This window comes from Rhinatrema bivittatum, chromosome 19, assembly GCF_901001135.1.
Source record: "Rhinatrema bivittatum chromosome 19, aRhiBiv1.1, whole genome shotgun sequence".
In the NCBI taxonomy this organism is placed as follows: domain Eukaryota; kingdom Metazoa; phylum Chordata; class Amphibia; order Gymnophiona; family Rhinatrematidae; genus Rhinatrema; species Rhinatrema bivittatum.
In genome coordinates, this window is record NC_042633.1 from 11,926,396 (window position 1) to 11,942,488 (window position 16,093).

A 16,093-nucleotide genomic window follows, 5' to 3' on the forward strand; every position below is an offset into this window, starting at 1 on the left:
TCCTGGCGCAGGTGTAGAAGGTCAGACCCCAACATGGGTAGCCGACTGGGCTTAAAGACCTGCTTGAATGCCGAGGCAAATTGCTGGAGATTAGAGAGATATCCAATCCTGGCAAATTATTCATATATCACAAACCAATTAACTACTAATACTTATATTGTGACATCAATCCAATTCAATAATCTTTATTAGTGAAAATTCCATAAAAAACATTCACAATTAATCCATAATACCCCACACAATAGATATTATATTTTTATAAAACATTACATAATATTCATACATCACCCATACAACACATATCACACATACATTCTACATTCAACCTCCCATAAAAACCATTTCCAAATTTCTAGACATTTAAATTAAACATTAAATACAAATCTTCTTGATTAACACATCATGAAGTGTAGATACATTTCATTTTTCAAGCAGAAAGAGTTATATTGCACATTAATTCTTGCGTTACAAGAACGTCAATCCTCTTGATCTCTTTTTATTCTCTCTACATGTTTCGCCTTCCCTCAGGCTTCTTCAGGAGAGCTTTTTCAAACAATTTCCCACTGCTCATGTATCCAACATCTATCCACAGGGTTTTCTGCACGTCCCAAAGAACTTGCCTAGACGTACAGATCAGCACATCCCCGACTCTTATTTCAAAGCGTGTCAATTGTTCAAAGCAAGCAACACATCTCTCAAAAGTACTTAGACTTCCTTATCATGGGCAGAAAAACCGCCATCACCTCGTTTCAGAAAAACGCCGCCATGGCGTTTTTCTGAAACGCCATGGCCATGGTTGATTCATTCCATGGCGGCGTTTTTCTGAAACGAGGTGATGGCGGACATCCAAGATCTCACGTACTTGATACGTAACCTCTTCCGGTACTGAAGGGTCAGATGGTTCAGGAGCCCGGGAGTGGTATCTGGATAAAACAAGAGGCTTCAGCAATGACACATGGAACACGTCATGTATACGCATGGAGGAGGGTAGGCGTAATCGGTATGAGACTGCTCCCACTTGTTCGGCAACTCGAAAAGGCCCACAGAATCTCGGAGCTAGTCTTCGAGAAGGAATACGTAGCTGTAGATTTTTTGTACTAAGCCAGACGCAGTCTCCTGGGAGGAAGATGGGTGCTGGCTGACGATGCCTATCCGCCCATTTCTTGGTGGACTGGGCGGCTTTACGGATCTTTCCCTGGATAGACGTCCATAAGGAAAGAAGCTGGCGGGCTGAAAGTTGCACTGCCGGGAGTGCACTAGGTACAGGCGAAGGCAAGGGCAGTCAAAGTTGTTTCCCATAGACGACAAGGAAAGGCGCACTTCCAGTAGCAGCATGCGTGTGATTATTATACGAGAACTCCGCCCACGGGAGTAACTTGGCCCAATTATCTTGTCGTTCATTCACGAACGAACGGAGAAAAGTCTTCAAGGTTCAGTTAGTCCATTCCATTTGCCCATTACTCTGGGGATGGAACGCAGACGAAAGACTAAGTTGCACATTGAAGCGTTTGCAAAGTGCTTTCCAATATCGAGCAGTAAACTGTGGTCCTCGATCAGAGACTATATCCTGCAGGAGACCGTGAAGTCTAAAGATATGCTGAGTGAAGAGGTTAGCTAGGTCAGGTGCAGAAGGCAACTTTGGCAAGGGGACAAAGTGTGCCATCTTGGAGAATTGGTCTACGGTCACCCAAATGACCGAATTACCTCCTGAGACGGGAAGATCCACGACAAAATCGGTGGAGATATGTGTCTAAGGCTCCACCGGGATGGGCAACGGTTGCAACAGGCCCCTGGGCCTTCCAATGAGCGGCTTTTGAATGGCGCAGGTATGGCAAGAGCCCACAAAAGCTTGGACGTCCTGTCTCACCGTCGGCCACCAGTAGAATTGCTTCAAGTCAGGAGTCTCTTTGACCTCAGAGGAGCGCGAGAGCGCGTCGGCTCGAACATTCTTAGAGCCAGGTCGATAGCGTAAGGTAAAGTCGAACCGATCAAAAAACAGCGACCACCGGGCTTGCTTTGGGTTCAGGAGTTGGGCTTGCTTCAAGAATGCTAAGTTTTTGTGGTCGGTGTAAATCGTAACCGGATGGTTAGCTCCCTCCAACCACTGTCTCCATTCCTCCAGGGCAAGTTTCATGGCTAGCAACTCTTTATCACCAACACAGTAGTTGCTCTCTCCTGGGGAGAATTTCTTCATGAAATATGAACAGGGTAACAAATGACCAGAATCAGAGTACTGGCTCAGCACGGCCCCTACGGCCACATTGGAGGCATCGACCTCCACCACAATGGGCCGGCTGGGATCCGGATGATGAAGGCAGGTGTCTAACAAGAATGCTTCCTTAAGGGCCTTGAAGGCTTAGCAGGCGGGAACAGGCCAATCCACCGCGTTGGCCCCCTTTCGGGTGAGGGCAGTCAACGGGGCCACAATACGGGAATAGTTAGGAATAAAGTGACGGTAGAAATTGGAAAAGCTGAGGAAGCATTGCAACGCTTTAAGGCCCTACGGCCGGGGCAAATTCTTAATTGCCGCCACTTTCTCAGGATCCATACTGAAGTCAGTTGCAGAGATTAAGTAGCCCAGGAATGGCAGGGACGTCTTCTCGAAACTAAATTTTTCCAGTTTCGCATACAGACCATGCTCCCTAAGTATTTGGAGCACTTGACGGACATGCTGATGGTGTGAAGGCAGGTCCTGGGAGTAGAGTAGCACATCGTCGAGGTAAATGATTACGCAGGTGTTCAGAAGGTCCCGTAACACCTCATTCATAAGGAGCTGGAACACTGCCAGAGCATTACATAAGCCAAAAGGCATCACAAGATACTCGTAATGCCCGTCTCTGGTATTAAAAGCGGTTTTCCACTCATCTCCGGGACGAATTCTGACTAAGTTGTAAGCACCTCGTAAGTCCAACTTTGTGAAAATCTTCGCTCCCTGGAGCCTATCGAGGAGCTCCGGGATTAACGGGAGCGGGTAACGGTCTCACTTAGTAATGGAATTTAGGCCTCAATAGTCTATGCACGGTCTCAGTGAGCCGTCCTTCTTGCTGACAAAGAAGAAGCCTGCCCCTGCAGGCGACTTGGACGGGCGAATGAACCCCTTGGCCAAATTCTCTGAAAAATACTCGGACATGGCCTGGGTTTCAGGTAATGATAAGGAATACACCCTTCCTTGGGGGGCATAGTACCAGGTAACTGGTCTATAGCAGTCATACAGACGATGCTGCGGAAGGATCTCCGCCTTGGCCTTAGAAACTACGTCCGCAAAGTCCTCATAAGATGCAGGAGGACCTATGGCAGAGTGCATCAACGGTAGTGCGGGAGACCTAGGCACTTTCATACAGTTAGCTAGGCAGAAAGGGCTCCACTCGACAATCTGTAGAGTATCCCACTGAATCGTGGGCGAGTGTGTCTGTAACCACGGCAACCCTAGCACCACAGGGTGGACAGCCATATCCAACACTAAGAAGGCTATCTCCTCCGAATGGCTCACCCCGGTACGGACAGTAATGGGTGCCGTGGACATCAGGACAGGTCCTGGAAGGAGCATCCCCTGGATAGAGGTAATGCGTAACGGGACCTGCCGTCTACTAGGGATGTGCAGAGCAAAAGTTTAAGTTCATATGTCCATATGTCCAAAGGGGGTCCCATTTGCGGTCAATATGGACATAAACAGAATTCAATGAGTTGAGTATATGTCCATATGTGCAAATAAAAATTTAAACCCCTCACACTCCTTAATCCCCCCCCCCCCCAAGACTTACCACAACTCCCTGGTGGTCCAGCGGGGTCAGGACGCCATTTCTGACCAACTTTGCAAGGAGCACGTGACGTCGGCGTCACGTCGGAGTGACGCGGCGTCACGTGATTCCCCGCGGGTTCGCGCCGGAACGCTCGTTCGGCCCAAAAGGAACTTTTGGCCAGCTTGGGGGGGCCTCCTGACACCCCCAAGCTGGCCAAAAGTTCCTTTTGGGCCGAACGAGGGTGCCAGAGGGAACTCGCGGGGAATCATGTGACGCCGCGTCACTGCGACGTGGCGCCGACGTCACGTGATTCCCTGCGGGGTCGCTTCCGGGATCCTCGTTCGTTCCTTTTGGGCCGAACGAGGATCCCGGAAGCGACCCCGCGGGGAATCACGTGACGTCGGCGTGACGCGGCGTCACGTGATTCCCCACGAGTTTCCTCCGGCACCCTCGTTCGGCCCAAAAGGAACTTTTGGCCAGCTTGGGGGGGCCTCCTGACCCCCCCAAGCTGGCCAAAAGTTCCTTTTGGGCCGAACGAGCATTCCGGCGCGAACCCGCGGGGAATCACGTGACGCCACGTCACTCCGACGTGGCGCCGACGTCACTTGCTCCTCGGAAAGGCTTTCAGAAATGGCGTCCTCACTCCTCGCTGGATCACCAGGGAGTTGTGGTAAGTCTTTGGGGAAGGATTAAGGAAGGTGAGGGGTTTAAATTTTTATTTTGGATCAACAATCGCGATTTCCAACTTATTCAACATAGCTATGTTGAATAAGTTGGAAATCCGATCGTTTATGTCTTATCACTTTTTTAAGTTAAAAAAAAAAATAAGTAGCGTTTTACATTTATGTTCAATACGAATGCACACCCCTACCGTCTACGCATAGGGATTCGCAACTGGGAGACTAAGTCCTGCAGGATGAAATTACCTCCGGCTCCAGAATCCAGGAACGCAATCCCTGTTACCCTGGAATACCCTCCAGGGTATTCCAGGGTAACAGGCACGGTACATTGAGGAGCTCTAGCACAGCCTAGGAGGAGCTCCTCCCGATCTCCTAGACTTTGGCGTTTTCCGCACGCTCCTGGCAGCGTGCCAAGAAGTGGCCCTTCTGACCACAATACAAACACAACTTCAATGAACAGTGATGATGCCTCTCTTCAGCAGAGAGCGTGGCCTGACCTAGCTGCATGGGTTCGCAGGTGGAAGCATCTGGAAGAGAAGTCTTAGGAGAAGGCACAGGTCTCGCCGACAAAGCAGCAGGATTGTGGCGAGAGGAGCGCTGCTCCTTGGCCCATTGTTGTAGGCGGCGGTCAATGCGGGCAGCCATCTCTTTTTTTTTTCAATTTATACTTTATTGAAAATTTTTTATATACGTTATCCATAATTTCAAAAATAAAAAAGGTAATCTTGTTATACAACATCAAACACTTACTTCAAGTATCAATTCCAAATAATCAAACAAATGTTGAACAAGAAAATTATAAATGGGGGAGCAAACTATAATCTTAATAAGACCAAACAATAATTCAAAATGGAGGAGGGTTGTCAATGATTTTTACTTAGGCCTTATTTTAGATGTTACTATACTCTTTGTCTCAGATTTATCTACAAGGAATGTTTCCAGATGCATGGGGTCTGAGAAAATAAATGTATTGCCTTGAAAATTAATATAACATTTTGAAGGAAATTTTAAATAAAAAGTAGCCCCAATCTCTAGGACTTTACTTTTCAGGGCAAGAAACTGTCTTCGACGTGCCTGAGTAGGCCTCGAGACGTCAGGAAATATATATACTCTTTGCCCACAAAAGGAGCATTCCTTGTTCCTAAAGAATTTCTCTAATACCTGATCTTTCTCTCTCTCAAGAGAGAAGGAAACAAATAAAGTCACCCTTTTACTTATAATATCCAGGGATTCCTCTAAAAAAGAAGAAATCCCTGGACTTTTCTCCATTTCCCCAGCTAGTGAGGCTCTGGACTGCATAGGAAAATAAAAAATCTTGGAGATAATTGGAATCTTATCTATTTCATAGGCAAGGTTTTCTATTAGAAATTTTTTGAACATTTCATATGGTGACAATAACCTCGTTATTGGGAAATTAACTATATGCAAATTTTTAATACGCAACTTATTTTCAATATTTTCAATTTCTGCATGTAATGATAGACTATCAACAATATGCATATTTTCAGCATTTTGGATATTTTGAACATTACCAGTTATAGACTTTACAACAGATTCCAATTCTAACAGTTTTTTCCCTGTTCTTCAATTGATGACTTATTCACATTTACTAGAGACGTAAGAGATTCATTCACATTTGAGACATTGGAGTCAAGTCTGACCAACATTCTCCACAAATCTCTCAATGTAATATCTGTTGGCTCTTTAGGGCTCAACAGACTCTTACAAGGAGCCCCTGGTGTGGATCTATCTACAGTTGGTAGTCCATCTGAAGAGCTTTGGGGAGGAGGAGAATAGCCTTCTTCCCTATTCGCTCTTACTTGACTGTCCTCAATAGTCTCTCCCACCTTTAGGGTTCCTGGAGGCTGCGGAGGTGTGATCGGGCCATTGCCTGGACTCAGAGACACTTCAAGAGTGGCACTTTCACTGTCCATTTGTGGCATCTTCTTATTGACGTGGGCATCCATAGGCCCGATTTTGGGGGCGGGAGAGGAGGTGTAGACTCTTGCCTTCCGCTTCTTACCCATATAAAATTCAAAGTAAAAATTACCTGTTAGGTAGAGTCTTCAAAAAGGATTCTAAGACAGTCGGAGGCAGTCGAAGCCGGTCAAAGCCACGCGCGCCCCTTTGGCACGCGCGACTTAGGCTGCGCACCGGCATCTGCTGCGCGCCGCACAGCCGCGGGGTTTTGAAGGTCCCGCGGTCCTGCTATGATGACGTCAAGCCACTCGAACGAACTCCTTCGCAGCTGTTTCCCCTCTCACAATTCAGGTTGGCTTAGCAGGCAGGGGCTTAGTGTTCCTCTCTCCTCTTTCTCGCTCCCCAAACACGCCACACAACCGCGGGTATTTGAAGGTCCCGCGGTCCTGCTATGATGACGTCAAGCCACTCGAACGAACTCCTTAGCAGCTGTTTCCCCTCTCACAATTCAGGTTGGCTTAGCAGGCAGGGGCTTAGTGTTCCTCTCTCCTCTTTCTCGCTCCCCGCGGGCAGCCATCTCTAACAAGGCGTTGAGGTCCTCCGGCAGATCTCGAGCAGCAATCTCATCCTTTATGCATCCGGAGAGACCCTCCAAGAAGATGGCCTTAAGACTACCATCCTGCCAACCTACTTCCTGGGCTAAAGTCTGGAATTCCATAGCATAATCTGTCAAGGAGCGAGCCCCCTGACGGAGTTGCAGCAGATCAGATGTAGCCGTGGCTACTCGGGCGGGCTCATCAAAGGCCTGTCGGAAGTTTGAGATGAACTGTTGTAAGTTCGTTAGCGAAGGATCATTGTTTTCCCAAAGGGGAGAAGCGCATATTAAGGCTTTCCCATCAAGCAGGGACAGGATATACGCCACTTTCACCGCATCCGAGGGGAACTGCCGAGGCAACAGAGAGAACCGTATGAAACATTGGTTCAGAAAGTCGCGGCAGGTCCTTAAATCTCCAGCATGGCGGGAGGGTGCCGGTAGCTGAGTCACAGAAGAGCTGTGTCCCTCGGGGACCCCGCCAGCAGGAGGCAAGGACTCCAGGCGAGAGGATAGCTGTTCTACCGTGGCTGCCAGAGTATCAATACAGCTCTGGTGCTGTAGCATCTGCCGGGCCATCCCGGGCAGATCCGAGGGAGCGGGCACATCCGCCGAGTCCATGGCCTTGCAATCTGTTATGGAGTCTCAGTTTAGTGGACCCTTAGGCCGACCTGCAGGAGACTAGGAAAGGTGGTCAATGTCTCTAGTATGTGGCAGGCCGGGAGGCAGATGTTCAGGCAGGACGTAGAGGTGCTCTTCACCCTGGAAGCTGATACTCCCCCGGGAGGAGCCCATAGGAGCCCAACCGCTGGGACTTAGGGGGCTTCACCCTTGGAAGCTGAAGCCCCCCCCCCGGGAGGAGCCCGTAGGGGCCCGGCCGCTGGGACTTAGGCAGGTTGTTGATCAGGACTGAGAACTGGAACCAGACTAGGACAGTAGATAAGTACTGTAACAAGGCTCAGGTTCTGGAACCAGGCAGGAACTTTAGCAGGGCTCGGGTACTGAAACCAGGCAGGAACTGTAGCAAGACTCGGGTACTGGAACCAGGCAGGAACTGTAGCAGGACTCGGGTACTGTAACCAAGCAGGAACTGTAGCAGGCAAGCAGGAACAGAGCGAGTAGCAAGTCAACTCACTCCGGGGCACGACGCAACAGGGAACCAGGAGGTAAGCCCGTTGCAAGGCAAAGACTGAGTGTCCATGGCCGGCTTATCAAGGACACGGTGTCTGACGTCAGGAATTGGGCGGAGTCACCACTGGCGGGAAACGGCCTAGAACATAAGAAAATGCCATACTGGGTCAGACCAAGGGTCCATCAAGCCCAGCATCCTGTTTCCAACAGTGGCCAATCCAGGCCATAAGAACCTGGCAAGTACCCAAAAACTAAGTCTATTCCATGTTACCATTGCTAATGGCAGTGGCTATTCTCTAAGTGAACTTAATAGCAGGTAATGGACTTCTCCTCCAAGAACTTATCCAATTCTTTTTTAAACACAGCTATACTAACTGCACTAACCACATCCTCTGGCAACAAAGTCCAGAGTTTAATTGTGCGTTGAGTAAAAAAGAACTTTCTCAGATTAGTTTTAAATGTGCCCCATGCTAACTTCATGGAGTGCCCCCTAGTCTTTCTACTATCCGAAAGAGTAAATAATAGAGATATGGTTCGTTTTTCGCCCTATTTAGGAAATTTAACGAAATTTCCTAATTCGTTTCTGTTTCGGAGTATCCGAAACACGACATAAACGCCGTTATTTCGGAGCCCCCGAAACCGGAAACGAAATTTTCCCCGCAATTCGGGGGAAAATTCGTTTTCGGGTTTGCCTGGGGAGAGGGGCAAAAATTATTTTTTTTAAAATTAAAAACCACCCCAAATTTAAATTAATTATAATACACCACCCCCCGATCCCTCCCCAAGACTTACGAAGATCCCTGGTGGTCCAGCGGAGTCCCGGCTTCCATTTGCCATGCCCTCCATGCCCTAGTTCGTGCCAGTGCAAGCCGCGCGCCAAAATGGTGCCGAATAGCCCGAACGACCATGTCACAGGGGCTTTCGGCGCTATTGGTCAGCCCCTGTCACATGGCCATCGGCGCCATCTTGGGCTCCTATCATGTGACAGGAGCTGACCAATGGCGCCGAAAGCCTCTGTGACATAGTATGGGCAAAGGCTATCGGCGCCATTCTGGTTACTGGCAGCCGAAAACGAAATCGCTTTCGGACCCTTGCTGGACCCCCAGGGATTATTGGCAAGCCTTGGGGGGGTCAGGAGGGGGCTCCTGACCCCCCCAAGGCTTGCCAATAATCCCTGGGGGTCCAGCAAGGGTCCGAAAGCGATTTCGTTTTCGGCTGCCAGTAACCAAAAAGGCGCCGATAGCCTTTGCCCATACTATGTCACAGAGGCTTTCGGCGCCATTGGTCAGCTCCTGTCACATGATAGGAGCACAAGATGGCGCCGATGGCCATGTGACAGGGGCTGACCAATAGCGCCGAAAGCCCCTGTGACATGGTCGTTCGGGCTATTCGGCACCATTTTGGCGCGCGGCTTGCACTGGCACGAACTAGGGCACGGAGGGCATGGCAAATGGAAGCCGGGACTCCGCTGTACCACCAGGGATCTTTGTAAGTCTTGGGGAGGGATCGGGATGGGGGGGGGGGTTGTTATATATGTACGAAAATGCTTTAAATTGTTTTTAAATGCTTGGGGTGGTTTTTTTTTTTCGCTTCGTTACCGATTCGTTTTTCGGTCCGGTTTCGGGTTTCTCGTTTCGTTTTCGGGCAAACGAACCGAAAACGAAACGAGAAGACCCGAATTATACCACGAAGTATTCGAACCGAAAAACGACCCGGTAGAAAAAAACGAAGCACATCTCTAGTAAATAACAGATTCACATCTACCCGTTCTAGACCTCTCATGATTTTAAACACCTCTATCATATCCCCCCTCAGTCATCTCTTCTCCAAGCTGAAAAGTCCTAACCTCTTTAGTCTTTCCTCATAGGGGAGTTGTTCCATTCCCCTTATCATTTTGGTAGCCCTTCTCTGTACCTTCTCCATCGCAATTATATCTTTTTTGAGATGCGGCGACCAGAATTGTACACAGTATTCAAGGTGCGGTCTCACCATGGAGCGATAAAGAGGCATTATGACATTTTCCGTTTTATTCACCATTCCCTTTCTAATAATTCTGTTTGCTTTTTTGACTGCCGCAGCACACTGTACCGACAATTTCAATGTGTTATCCACTATGACACCTAGATCTCTTTCTTTTGTTGTAGCATCTAATATGGAACCCAACATTGTGTAATTATAGCATGGGTTATTTTTCCCTATATGTATCACCTTGCACTTATCCACATTAAATTTCATCTGCCATTTGGATGCCCAATTTTCCAGTCTCACAAGGTCTTCCTGCAATTTATCACAATCTGCTTGTGATTTAACTACTCTGAACAATTTTGTGTCATCTGCAAATTTGACAATCTCACTCGTCGTATTTCTTTCCAGATCATTTATAAATATATTGAAAAGTAAGGGTCCCAATACAGATCCCTGAGGCACTCCACTGTCCACTCCCTTCCACTGAGAAAATTGACCATTTAATCCTGCTCTCTGTTTTCTGTCTTTTAGCCAGTTTGCAATCCACGAAAGGACATCGCCACCTATCCCATGGCTTTTTACTTTTCCTAGAAGCCTCTCATGAGGAACTTTGTCAAACGCCTTCTGAAAATCCAAGTATACTATATCTACCGGTTCACCTTTATCCACATGTTTATTAACTCCTTCAAAAAAGTGAAGCAGATTTGTGAGGCAAGACTTGCCCTGGGTAAAGCCATGCTGACTTTGTTCCATTAAACTATGTCTTTCTATATGTTCTGTGATTTTTATGTTTAGAACACTTTCCACTATTTTTCCTGGCACTGAAGTCAGGCTAACCGGTCTGTAGTTTCCCGGATCGCCCCTGGAGCCCTTTTTAAATATTGGGGTTACATTTGCTATCCTCCAGTCTTCAGGTACAATGGATGATTTTAATGATGTTACAAATTTTTACTAATAGGTCTGAAATTTCATTTTTTAGTTCCTTCAGAACTCTGGGGTGTATACTATCCGGTCCAGGTGATTTACTACTCTTCAGTTTGTCAATCAGGCCTACCACATCTTCTAGGTTCACCGTGATTTGATTCAGTCCATCTGAATCATTACCCATGAAAACATTCTCCATTACGGGTACCTCCCCAACATCCTCTTCAGTAAACACTGAAGCAAAGAAATCATTTAATCTTTCTGCGATGGCCTTATCTTCTCTAAGTGCCCCTTTAACCCCTCGATCATCTAACGGTCCAACTGACTCCCTCACAGGCTTTCTGCTTCGGATATATTTTAAAAAGTTTTTACTATGAGTTTTTGCCTCTACAGCCAACTTCTTTTCAAATTCTCTCTTAGCCTGTCTTATCAACGTCTTACATTTAAGTTGCCAATGTTTATGCTTTATCCTATTTTCTTCTGTTGGATCCTTCTTCCAATTTTTGAATGAAGATCTTTTGGCTAAAATAGCTTCTTTCACCTCCCCTTTTAACCATGCCGTCCAAGTGGCGCGCGCACGCCTAGAAGCAGGGCGTCCATGGGAAGGTTTCTGGCAACGCAGCCCCCGCGGGGGCGCCGCCAAACAGGGCGCAAAACAGGCCTCCAGAAGCGGGAGTAGGTCCAGGAGTATGGAGGTAAGGGTCTGGTCGCGGCGCTCTCAGCCAGAACTGCAGCAGGATGTTTTCCTTGAAATCTTCCACAATGCGAGGCTTGTTCCAATAGACTTTTCCCTTGAGCATACCCCAAAGGAAGAAGTCTGGTGGTTTCAGAACCAGCGACCGTAGTGCCCAAAGCCCCTTTGAAATTACCCTGTTGCCGAGAAAGGACTCAATTTCTTCTATGCTATTTGCCGATGTGTGACACGCTGCTCCATCTTGCAAATGGAGGTTAAACGTTGCAACAGCAGTCTGGGGCATCCCAGCTTGTTCGAAGCTTCACATACTGAGGAGCACATTGCATGTTGTTTCGTTCAGATTGCTTCATCCTAGTGAGAGTTATTACAGAATATTTGGGGCCTCTTTCGAGTAAATCTCCCTGTATAACTACACAGCTAAAGGGGATTATGAGGAACAATGTGGTATGGCAGTTAGGACCTGAGAGCTCAAGAAAACCCAAAGAGTCATTTATGATAAAAGGATGTTGTGTTCCGGCTACCTTATGCTAACTTATGGTTACTGACCCCATGGAATTGTACAGGCAGCGTCATTTTTCCTGTATTCTAGGGCACCAGGGCTACGCGCGTATCTTATAAAATCCAGTGTACTTTTATTTGCGCCTGGTCAGCGAACAAAAGTACGCGCGGGCGTTTATTTATAAAATCTACCCCAACATTTTTTTCCCCATTGGACATTGTACTAATGTGTTCCACATAAGTGTAAATACAATAATTTACCTGACCATTCAATACTGGTATTTAACATTTTTTCTAAAAAACATTGTACTTTTATAAGATATTGAACATCAAAAATTGTGTAGAGAATGGGTAGGTCAATGTTATTTTGCATCATATACAAATAGACAGAGAGGAGTTGCTATTTTAATAAATAAAAACACATTGGGCCTTATTTTCTAAACGGATCGCACGAGATAAGGGACGTTTCGCACGTGAAAAGTCCCTAATCGCTTGCAATACCAAAATGGGGGCGGAGTCGGCCCTAGAAGAGGAGGAGTCGGGGCGTCACCGGGGCCGACTGCGCGAAGACGCCACAGACGATGAAAAGGTAAGGCCCTTTTTGCGTCCGAGTTCACGCCCAATAGCTACACCTTCTATGGTGGCGCTATTGGGTGCGAAACCGGCAGCAATCACACCTCGACAGTGTGATCGCTGCCGGCTAGCTCAGGCCCGCCTCCCATTTCGGCCCCACACCCCTCATTCCCTTTAGTATCGCAGGCCTGCGATGCTTTAGAAAACGAGGCCCTTAGTTTCTCCCTTATAATAAACTTTCATCCTCGCTGGAAACTGTAATGATAACTTTATGCCCATCTTAAACAGTTGTGAACAATAAAGGGTTAATTCTCTTCGTGCTGCAATAACTTTATTAGAAAAATCTGGGAACATCTAAATTTTATGATTCCCATACTTTAATGCATTTTGTTTCTTTTTATAAACAATTAAAATCTTCAATTTGTTAAAAAATGTAGTATATTTAACAATTACTGGTCTTGGTTTTTGAGCTGATTGCAATAAAGGACCCAGCCGATAAACTCTCTCCACCCACAAGTGCCGATCATGTGATTCAATATCTAGTAGTCCCGGAAGATCTTTCTCACACCACTGCAGTAAAGCTTCACCATTCACACCCTCTGGTAATCCCAAAATACATCAGTTATTAATTCTGTTATTATTTTCAAGATCCTCAATTTTTTCTTCAAGGATTCTAATTTTATTTTTCAAAGTTATCTGTTTTAAGAAGCTCTAAAGTTTCATGTTTCTCCATTTTGTGATCAATTTCTGTCACCAGTAAGTTTTGATTCAATAACTTTTCATGTAATTCTTCAAGAGAAGTATGTATTTTTTGAAGCTTATCTTGTATAGTCACAGACACTGCCTCTGAAACAGCTTTTGTAAGCTCCCGCATTAACAGCTCTGAAACAGTTTCCGTTGGATCCAGCATTAAAGCCTTTTCATTTGTTGATTTCTTGCCTTTTCCAGCCATTTTTTTCACATTAATTTTCTAGTGATATTCAATAGTTATTATTGCAGCTATTTTAAAGATGAAAAATATTTTTTAAAACTGCCGTATTTATTAATATTAAAATCAACCTCCGAGGAGCACGGATCTTAAACGGCCTTTCCTTTTCGCGTCATCATGGAACCCTCCTCATGAATTCTTTACCTGAAACTTTTAATGATGATTGTCTGTTTCAAATCAATAACATAAACATGGCTATTGTAGAAGATTTAATGGACTCTGCTTATAAAAGTGATGAAATTGAGAAAGCATTTACCAGGTACGTGCATCAGAAAAACTTGAGTATTATACATATTGTCCAGAAAATGTTCTATTAAGGCAAAACAAGCCATACTATCACTTTAAACACTAAATACATGGTGCTTTTTAAGAATCCTAGAGATAAACTACAAATAAGGGGCGCGTGGCTAAGCAGGGCTTAGCCGGGCTTCGCCGGGCCTTCGCTGGGATTCGCTGATTTACGGGAAGGTTGGGACTTTATAGAAATTGTTTAAGTTGAATATTTCTTATATCTCTTCCTTGGTTCCAATAGAAGTGACAACTATAAGTTTATTTGGTTTTAAAGTAGTGCATTGTTAACCCCAGTACTTTCCTAAAATATATTTCCTTTACAGGATGCCACATACAAAGAGGAAGGCTAGATTAAGGCCTCCTATTGAGGTGGCATCAGTAGAAGTTAAGCAAAAAACAGTACTGGAGTGGTTAGATCCTCTAAACTCCCCAAAAGGGCAGACCGCTGTAGGAGAGTCACTAGAACGAGGTGCCTCCCCTCTGGTCAGTGAAATATCTTTGAGCCCTGGGGCACCGGCTCCACCATCTCCTCCTGGGATAATGGGCCAAGAGGCCCAAGAAAAACCAGGGGTAAACAGGAGGGCTTAGTAGGTCACTTGGAGATACAAGGAGTAAGTGGTAATCAGCTTAAAGATTTGCATGGAATAGAATATAAATCAAAAGAGAAAGTACATTTGAGTTTGATACAAAGTCCAACTGAGTTGCCTATTGATTCAAGTACACCTAAAATTACTAATACATCAATAGATGGTAATCAGAATGTGGAAGTGGTCATAAAGTCTAATATCTCACTTCCTAAACCAAATAATATAACAATGGAAAGTCTCTGGAACTGCCTAGTGAAATTGGATTCATCAATAAATAAGCTGACAGAGGTAGTAATGAAAACTTCTAATTCTTCTGTATTAAATGCAGCAGAGTTAGATAAACAGAAAGAGGTAGTAGATAAAATGGAGAAAAGAATTATTCAGGTAGAAAAAGTTCAATGTGAACAGATAGTTGAGAGTGGAGAAGTAAGTAAAAGACTAGAAAAATTGGAAAACATGGTCAGATCACTGAATATAAGAGTCAATAATTTTCCAATTATAAAGAAATTAAGTCCCACAGAATTATTCAGGAATTATTTACTACAAATATTAAAAATACCAGAGAATTGTTTACCAGTTATAGTAAGAGCATTCTACCTAGGGAGTAAGAAAAAGGAGACAGGACAGGAATCAAAGGAAATGAATAATAAAGCATTGGAGAATGTTAGTACATCTTTAGACTTGTCAGACTTACTTCAGAAATCGCAGGATGAGTTAGATGTAAAAATAAGGGGAACATTGCTGGTTCAATTAGCTTTCTCAACAGACAAAGATAACATCATGAGGTCCTTCTTTTGGAATAGAACAACTACTTTTTATGGCCAAAAGGTTTGGATTTTTCCTGACCTCATTAAAATTACACAGGCCCGTAGGAAGGATTTCCTTCGATACAGAGAACAAGTATTGGAAAAAGGAGGTAGTTTTAGATTGATATATCCATGTAAATGCAGTGTAAAGCTGAATGATTGTAGTTATTCTTTCTTGGATCAAATTGATTTAAAAAACCTTCTTGAAAATCAATGACCGGTATAGAAGTGTATGAGTGGATCTAAATATGCCTTATTTTTCCTTTGTATTCGTTCAATTATAAATGGCTATCACTTCTAAATTACCTTATGATATTATTAATGATAGGAAAGTGACTGTGTATGTAACTTTGTTATAATTATCACAGTTTGCTGGACAATCATGTGTTAATTTATTTGTTGTTGTTATTATTGAAACAATAAATAAAGAATTAAAAAAAAAAAAAAAAGAATCCTAGAGATAAACTACAAATAACTATATAATCCAAACAGATTTACCCCAGTAAGTCATGATTCTTTCTTGAGGCCGTCAAGGATGCTTCATAAACTGTCATGGCATAAGAATGTGGCATCCTGGCAGGGTAACACCAGGATGTGTGCAAGGGAACACCCGTCGATGACTCTATCCTGCTTATCCTGGTTTGTGAGGCAACGTAGACTCAAGCTCTGTTGCACCAGAAGACACCCAAAGGCTAGAAGAGTTC